The sequence below is a fragment of the Erythranthe guttata genome, chromosome 12, assembly GCF_056151865.1.
Source record: "Erythranthe guttata isolate IM_541 chromosome 12, IM_541, whole genome shotgun sequence".
Lineage (NCBI taxonomy): Eukaryota > Viridiplantae > Streptophyta > Magnoliopsida > Lamiales > Phrymaceae > Erythranthe > Erythranthe guttata.
In genome coordinates this window covers 8294655-8304140 of record NC_142544.1, presented here as the reverse complement: position 1 = coordinate 8304140, position 9486 = coordinate 8294655, and the positions used below count along the sequence as shown (strand labels likewise).

Here is a 9486-nt window from a genome sequence, read left to right as displayed (position 1 = left end):
AGACCAGAAAACACCCGAATGGCCCTGTTTCAATGCAGTAGTGAGAATTAAATCATAACTAAATGAATTCTTACCCAAATCATGCACAAGACCTATCAAACTGATTCGGACAGAGAGATGCAGAGACTCCTAAAATTTCATGATTTTCTAAGCAGAGAACCTATATGAAAATAATTTTAGAACATGGATACAAAACACGAAGAATTACTAGCCGAAAGCATGCATGCATATAAATAGTGAAAATTTGCTTTCGCTTACAAAAGACTACGGATTACCGATTAATTATCCAAAATAGGGTAATCCTAATTACTATTACACATATCGTCTTTTAATAATTTCCACCGATCGGAGGAAGCGAACGGTAGAAAATACCTAAAACCGTATCAAAAGTTTTTACAAGCATATTATACAAATAAAACCACATAACTAAATTGAGAGCCAACACTATCCACAACCCCTCCATACGATCTCCTTCCGATTCTCGAGCTCGATTCCCAACTTCACTCCTCGGGCCCTAAATCGGGTATACCTACAAACATACAACACCTATATGAGTCTTTGAGGACTCAATGAGAATCTTGAAGTAATATCGAATACACATAGCACATAGAGCATACATATATCTATATATATATATACATACATATATCTTATACATGAACATACAACATGAAGTAAAACAATCATATACTTCCCTTTTTCGTCGGCAATCTTCATTCACATAATTGTCACCACGCATAGAGTGAGATAATTCCCACCTTTATAACCCTATGATCCCAAGACCATAGAGTGAGAATATCCCACCTTTATAACCCTATGCCATGACACGTATTGAAGATTATAGAAGGAATTTCCCACCTTTATAACCCTACGGTCCCAAGACCATAGAGTGAGATTTTCCCACCTATATCAACAACACCGAAATGCAACATGCATGACATGAAAAATTGTCGGGAATCCCTCGGAAGAGCCAATCTAAGTTACCGGTAAATAACCCCATATAATTCGAACCATGACTAACTACGTGGGATCAAACCACCCCTAGGCCCTACGGTACCGGCTCGCCGTACCCGAGAAATTTACCGTAACCTCGAAAGACTTTCCAACATAGTTTTATCTTTTTTAAAAATTTATGACACTTAATGCACCCACCCATGCACCCCTTTCTACTTACCTTTCTCTCATCCTCACACCCAATGATTCACATAAGCAAGCAAGAGCACATAGGAGCACATAGAAAATACACATAAAGTTTCACAAAGTCATTTAGTCATAAAAACGTAGAAATAACCGAAATCTTAACATGCAAAAACAATCTAACATCAAAGTTCACTAGATCTAGCATTTTTACAAGAATAAAATTCAAGACTTCCATCTTTACATTTATTCAAGCAAATACACTAGATCTTCACATGCAAGAGTATTTTAAATCAAATTAGCACAAATTCTTAGTTCTTAACCATTTTTCATAGAAAACACTAGATCTTAACATGCAAGACTTTAGATCAACCATCAATCACTAGATCTTAACATGCAAGACCTTGGATCGACAATCAATCACCAACCTTAACATGCAAGGCCTTAAAACAACAATCAACACAAGATCAACACATGCAAAACACAAAATAAACCACATAAGCAATTTTAAGCATTTTACCTAAAAACATTCGAAGTTCCTTAGTTAAGTCAAAAATTCATTTTCTTTTCACAAATCAACAATCAAACACTAGATCAACACATGCAAGGCACTAATTAAACCAAATAAGCCATTTAAAACATTTTTCCCCAAATTTTCGAAAGTTTCATGGCTAGGCCAAAAATTCATTTTCTTTCCAAAATTCAACAATCAAACACTAGATCAACACATGCAAGGCACTAATTAAGCCAAATAAGCCATTTAAAACATTTTTCCCCAAATTTTCGAAAAAATCGTAGAATTTCAAGAACAAGGTTATCTTTTCAAAACACTAACATGCAATCATCATCTAAACCATATAATCAAATAATATGCAAGAATCAACAAATAAATCACATAAAAATACATAAAAACCGAAAATACTAGTGGTGTTGTAGGTTTGAGCAAGAATTCAAGAATTCTCACCTATACTCTTTAGGGGAAGGATTTGTTAGCTCTTTTCTCTCTAATACAAGAAGAGATAAAGAATTAGATTACAAAACAATATGAAGAAGGAAGAGAGGAAATTTTCGAATAAGAGAGGAGATGAAGCTCTTACATTCAAATTCAAGAATCTCTTGAAGAAAATATTTTGAGCTTCTTCTACTACTAATTTCGAAAATGGAAGAAGAAAGAAGAGAAGAGAGATTTCTTAGGATTGTAGTGGGGAGATGAGAAAACACTTGGTAATGGGTTTTATTTATAGAATGAAGAGGCTTGCAACCTTAATGGGTAAGTATTGAGGAGGGGCTTCTTGGCAATTAAATCTTTAGGTGGGTTGGGGGTGATTTTGCAATTTTCGAAAATGGGAGTGGTGGTGGTTCTTGGGTGGTTCAAGCTTGAGAAAATGGTGGCTATGGTGGTGGTGGTGTGGCTGCCGAAATGAAGAGGAAGGAGGGAGAAGAAGAAAGACTTTTGGTCTTACTTAAAGTGGAGTGAAAAGCATGCCTAGTCTATAAACTAGGGAACTAGGTTTGGGTATTTCTTTCTATGCTCAAAGTACAACCACACTAATGCATGTTTTTCTACCAATTAATATGCAAAATTTAAAAATCATGTGTGTGTGTGTGTGAGGTGTCCGAAAATTCAAGAAACGTGGGGAGGATTTTCAAATTTTCGACATTAATTAAAAATCCTAAAATGCATGATAAAAATTTATTTTCTAAAATTTTGTGCATGCATAAATATGATGAAATGCTCATTTAAATTACATGCAAGAATAAAATCCTAGTTTATGAAAAATAATTTATTTCGACATACTATTTCGAAATATTTCCTAAGCACATAATTCACATAATCACCTAATTCACATAAATACTAATCATGCAAGAATTATTATAAATTCTAATTTCACAAATATGCACATAAAGGTGGTAAAAATTGTTTTACCGAAAATGCGGGGTGTTACAAATAATCACATAGGGGGAAGAATAAAATCATAGGCTTGTTTACTTTGATTAAACCTTCGTTTTTAATTGCTTTCGTGATCTTGTCTTTTTAATTTGCTTTTTAATTTAGTTAATTCTCTCAAAATTCGACTGTGTAGGGTGGGCTTGATAATAATTGGTAGGATTTAACGTCTAGGATTAAATAATTAAATATTCCATGTGGGTTCGATATCCGGACTTTTAGTCCACTATATTACTTGTACGATACGTGCACTTAAGTGTAGGTATTTTAACCAACAAGTTTTTGGCGTCGTTGCCGGGGAATATTTAAATTATTTATTTTATTCTAGCTCTAGATTTGAACAATTTTCACGATTCACCTATTTGATTTTTGTTTTATTTTATTTTTGTTTTAGGTATTGTGTATGCGCAGGAGACTCCATCTTGCTAGAGAAACGTTTGATCCCGAAATCGAACGTACTTTTCGAGCCGCTATGAGACTTCAACGCGCAAACAATTTAATGGAGGACGAAGAACGCGAAGACGCCGAGGGTCATTTACTCGATGCGAATGGAATTCGCATCCAAGACCCACCCCCTCAACTTCCGTTACAGCCAGCAGTTAGGCCACGGGCACTTCAAGATTACATAATTAATCCCAACTCCCGACGGATTCCGCCCGAGCATTCAATATCCACCTATTGAGGCGCACAATTTTGAGATCAAGCAAGGGCTCTTGACGATGCTCCAAATAACGGGCTATTTAGTGGATTGGCGGGTGAAGATCCCCATCTTCACAATGTCAATTTTCTAGATACCTGTAATTCCCACCGTCAAAACAGCGTTTCCCAAGAGGCGTTTCAATTAATTCTCTTCATGCACTCCTTACAAGGAAGAGCTAGCCAGTGGTTGATGTCCCAAGCCCCCCACTCTATCTCGTCGTGGCCTCAACTCCTCAACCTTTTCATGAAAGTTTACAGCTCACCCGAGAAGGACGAGAGAATCCGACGAGAAATTCATAATTTTGTCCAAGATCAAGGCGAGCATTTATACGAGGCATGGGAGAGATTTAAGACCCTTTTGAGGCAGTGTCCAACACATGGAGTAGAGCAATGGCGGCAAATCCACATCTTCTACCAAGGGATCAACGAAAATGCACGAACCGTTTTAGATGCATCAACCGGAGGTAACTTTATGAGTCAATCGATACCGGATGCTTTTATTATGTTGGATCAAATTCCACAAAATTGGTTTGCCAAGTCAAGCGAAATGACGGTTAGTGGAGCCAAGAAACTTCCCAGAGTGTTGGAGTGAGATGCAATTACGGCCCTTCAAGCTTAAGTGACCCAAATTGCTCAACAAAATCAACTCCTTCTGCAGCACATCAAAGCAAGTCCACCACAACAAGTCCAAGCAATTGATTCTCCATGTTGTGAAATTTGCGGTGGAAATCACTACACGCTCCAATGCCAACAAGATGTGGAGTCGCTCAACTACGTCAACAATGCGCCTCGCCAATTCCAAAATCAAGGGTGGAGATCACAAGGGCAATATGGAGGAAATCAACAAGGCCAAGGGTATCAAGGACCTCAAGGACAATTCCAAAATCAAGCCCCTCCTCAACAAAGCTATCAAGGCAACAATCCACCGGCCCAAAAATCAAACACGGATGAGATATTGGCCCAATTCATGACCGCTACCCAAGCCTCGCTGTGGAATTTAGAGAATCAATTAGCTCAATTCGCTTTGAATCAAGAGAACCGTCCGGCGGGAGCATTGCCATCGAATACGGAAGATCCTCGAAAGCAAAAGTTTGAGACGTGCCAAGCTATCGATATCAAGATCAAAAAAATGGAAGAAATTCAAACAAAGCCGCAAGTCACTGTAGCTGAATGGGTAGAACCAATCCCATATCCACAACGATTTCTAACGAAAAAGATCGAGGTCGAGACGTGCCAAACAGTCACCTTGAAGAACGGTAAGCAATTGGAGGAAGCCCCACGAAAAGAGAAGAGAAACACGGTAATCGAGAAGCCGAAAGTGAATGAGGAAAAAGAATCAGCTCATGAAGAGCCACCATCAACGGTGCCTTCACAAGTCCCTCCAATTCCTTATCCTCAAAAGTTTGTAAAGAAGAAGCTCGATGCCGAATATCAAAGATTTTTGGGCAAGTTGAAGGAAATTCGCATAAATATTCCTTTTTGAAGCACTTCAAAAGATGCCAAAGTGGGTGAAGTTCCTCAAGGACCTCGTGAAGAAAAGTAAGAAATTGAAAGGGAACGAGATGATCCAACTCACGGAGCAAATTAGTGCAATTCTTACTCGACCCCTTCCACAAAATCTCGGCGATCCAGGTAAGTTTACTATTCCTTGTAATATAGGAGGTAAAAATTTTAGATCGCTCATTGATTTAGGCGCGAGCATTAATCTTATGCCTTATTCTAACTTTAAAAATCTTGGGTTAGGAGAAATTGAACCGACGGCTATAACTCTTCAATTAGCCGATAGATCTTTAGTTTACCCAAAAGGTATTTTAGAGAATGTGTTAGTGAAGGTTAATAAATTTATCTTCCCGGTAGATTTCGTTATACTTTATATAGATGAGGATAGGGAGATACCTCTTATCATAGGGAGGCCGTTTTTAGCCACGTCAAAAACTCTTATTGATTGTGCTAGTGGTGATCTTACAATGATGGTGCATGATCAAACAATCAAATTCAATGTTTTTAGTGCTAATGAAAATCCATGTGATTATAATGATTGTTTTGCTATTGAACTTATGGATTTTACAAATCATGAAAAACTTGATGTTTTGATCTTGGACAATGGGAAAGAATCTTTGAGTGCAGGAGATGATGGCGGAAACGGGAATCGGAAGGAGCAAGTTTACTTCATGGACTGAATTTCAACTCCACCGAGAGAATGTCATACGAGTTGGGGTCATAACGACGATGAAAGGGCAAGGAAGATGTTGCCACCCTAAGACTCGAGCAAGCCACGAGAGAAGGATGAGTCAAGCTATTGTGGTCGTAAGGAGAAAGTCAAAAGGAAATTGCACAAAGGACAATTGGTGTTATTGTGCAAATCCCGTCTTTGGTTATTTCCAAGGAAGCGCAAATCAAAGTGGTCGCAGCCGTTTATTGTCCAAGAAATTCTTCCTCACGAAGTGGTCAAAATAAAGGAGCGAGATTCAAATTGTACGTTCAACATGAAGCGGAGCCGGCTCAAACCGTATTGGAAATCAAGTGAAGATTTCCAAGTGACTTCGGTCACTTTTGCTTGAAAATAAAGAAGCAACGTCCGGCTGAAGACTTTAAACTTAGCGCTTCTCGGGAGGCAACCCGAGCTTTATTGTTTTTCATAGTTTTCTTTAATTTTTCATTTCGTTTTTATTGTCATAGGCATGCATTCTAATTAATTTATTTGAATTGTAATTTTCAGGGTCGAAAACATGGTCAGGGGGTCGAGACGGCCGTCCGAAATTGCAAGCAAAATCCCGGACGGCCGTCCAGGAAACAGAAGGCAAAATCCAGCATCACAGCATGTGGGACGGTCGTCCCAAAACATGCCTAATTTGTGGGACGGCCGTCCCAAAACCAGTAAGGAGAGACACATTTCGGACGGCCGTCCGAAATGTAGCACAAAAGCCGGGACGACCGTCCGACTATTTTTGGGGCGTTTTAAATTTAAAAAATCAGATTTTCTCCCCCATGATTTCCTAAACCCTCCTCGTTCCTTCTCTTCAAATCCCACACACAAGGAGGCTAGAAAATCAAACCAAATTCTCCAAAATCTACTCTTTCAAGGCACGCCCACAAGGTGTTTGACAATTTGCTCCAGCCAAATTTTGAGTTCGATTGTCGACCAATTCTCACCGAATCTATTCCAACCTCTCTCCCAACTATGTCGTCCAACAAACGAGGCCGCACGAGTGAAGCATCATCTTCCAAAGGGAAGGGAAAGGGAAAGAAAAGTGCAACCGCTCGTACCCGAGCTTTCCGATGATGAGGAGCGTGAGAGAGCTAGGGAGGAGCACCCCGATCACATCGACTCTGACTAAATCAGGTGTTTTCTATCCTTACACTTTGTGCTAATTTCGTTGAGGGCAACAAAAAATTTAAGTTTGGGGTTGAAAAACATGTTTTTGTGCTTATTTGTTTTAGTTTGCATGCATTAGGTTTTATTTGCTTTTATCGTTTTTTCCGAGAAAAAAAAAAAAAAAAAAATTTGCTTGAGTCGAATGCATCGATGATTTATGATGATGAGAGATGATCAATGTTTGATGATGAGATTGCTTGTTTTGTGTGATAAGGATTAGATGTTTGTTTAGCTTTCGATTGGAACTTAGAAGCGAATTATTGCTAGGAATCACACTTTGTGCATTGCTTTGGTTGAATGTTTTGTATCTTAAATTTGGAATTAATTTTTGCTAGATTATGCTATGTTCGGTTTTAGAACTCACCTTAGGAAATTTATGATACGAAGTATTGAGTAGTGAGTGATTTGGGATATGATTTGGGCCTTCTTTGAACCGTTTGAGCCTTTCAAGCCGACCTTTTAATCAAAATTATCCTTAGATTAACCTTGATTTGAGCCTCGGAGAAAATGTTCTTTCTTTTAGCCAATGCGTATAAGGTAGAAAAATGGAAATTCTTGAAAAAAATTACCCCTTGGAGTTCGGTCGAAAATTTTTATAAGGTCCTTCTTCTTCATCCGAAAAAAAAAGAGAAAAATATATATGCTTCTATATATATATATATATATATATATATATATATATATATATATATATATATATATATATATATATATATATATATATTATAAAAAAACAATAAAAAAACAAAAAGAAGAAGAAGAAGAGACTAGAAGGGAGAAGTAATGACTAGTTGTTGAATTGTTTTGAAAGCACAATCCATCGTCTTAAGAGCAAAAGTGGAGACTTTTGAACTCTTAAGAATCGAGTTTATTAAAGTCCTTAGAGGTGAATTCATTGTTTCAAACGCCTATCTTTCAAATTTTGGCGTAATCACCTCAATTCAACAAGAATAGCCACATATATCCATATTTCCTATCTCAAACGAAAGAGCCTAACAATTGAAAGCCACAAAGCCCCAATGATCCCAATAGCTTAATGTTCGATACTAGTAGAGTAGAATACTTTGGTGAGTATTTGGAGTCAAATATATGCATGTAAGTATAAATTATGTATATCTTTAATTTGCAAATATTGGATGCTTGAAGCAATTGTATGAATTGTGGTTTTTGGTAATGGTGAGTGACTAAGTGTTGTTGAATTATGAGCTTGCGAATGCCTAAGAATTGTCATTATAATTACAAGTTCTGAAAACGTCAAGTTGATCATTGATCTATGTAATGAGATGTAGTAGTTGAGTTATTTGTTTATTGGTAGATTTTGCTTGAGGACACGCAAAAGTTCAAGTTTGGGGGTGTGTTAATTGTATATTTTTACACTTTATCGTACCTTTTATTTGAGCTTTTGGTGTGTTTTAACGATAATTGGTGCTTAAAAAGTTGATTTATTGTATTTTAGGTACAAATTGAAGAGTTGGAAAAGTATGGGGTCAAAACTGCAATTTTGGAGAAAATATGGGCCAAACGTGAAAAAATAAAAAGTTTGAAGAAATTAGGCTGGGACGGCCGTCTGAGAAGCAGAAACAGCCTCTGGTTTTGGGACGGCCGTCCGAGTTTTAGTACAAAATTTGGGACGGCCGTCCGAGATGACGAAAATGCGCATTAAAGGAATCTAATTGGACAAGGAAACTACCTTCTTCTCTAAATTATTGTTAAGTGTATATTTTTACACTTTATCGTATCTTTTTATTTGAGCTTTTGGTGTGTTTTAACGATAATTGGTGCTTAAAAAGTTGATTTATTGTATTTCAGGTATAAATTGAAGAATTGGAAAAGTATGGGGTCAAAACTGCAATTTTGGAGAAAATATGGGCAAAAAGTGAAACAAGCAGAATTTTGGAGAATCAAGGACCGCACGGCCGTGCGAATTTTAGGCATAAATCTCACACGGCCGTCCGGATGGGCGAAATAGCGCAGTGAAGGAATTTTAATTGCACAAGGAAACTGCCTTCTTCCCCAAGTTCTTCACCCTATATAAGACCAAGCCAAGCACACAATTAGAGGATCTTTTTCACGCAATTTCAAGAGCAACAAAGCAATAACGAAGACGAAGAATTCGAAGACTCCAAGCAAAGATTTATCGTCTATGATTTATTTTATTTGCGTTTTTGCTTTAATCATGAGTAGCTAAATTACTTATTTCTAGGATTTTATTTGGAACCTTATGTGGGATTTATGAACCCAATTCTATGATTTTATGCAAGTTTTAATTCCGGATTATTTCTTCTACTTGGTTTATTAAGTTCATGAAACTGGCCACTTTATGCGC

General features: G+C 37.4%; 1 long non-coding RNA gene across 1 annotated transcript; it reads right to left on the bottom strand.

The window, feature by feature from the left end:
* Positions 1-204: 204 nt before the first annotated feature.
* Positions 205-2338, bottom strand: LOC148766380 (uncharacterized). The gene is made up of 2 exons (XR_016034885.1): positions 2102-2338; positions 205-529 (listed from the first exon to the last, which is right to left on the bottom strand). It is a non-coding gene; the product is annotated as an uncharacterized LOC148766380 (long non-coding RNA).
* Between the last annotated feature and the right edge of the window lie 7148 nt (positions 2339-9486).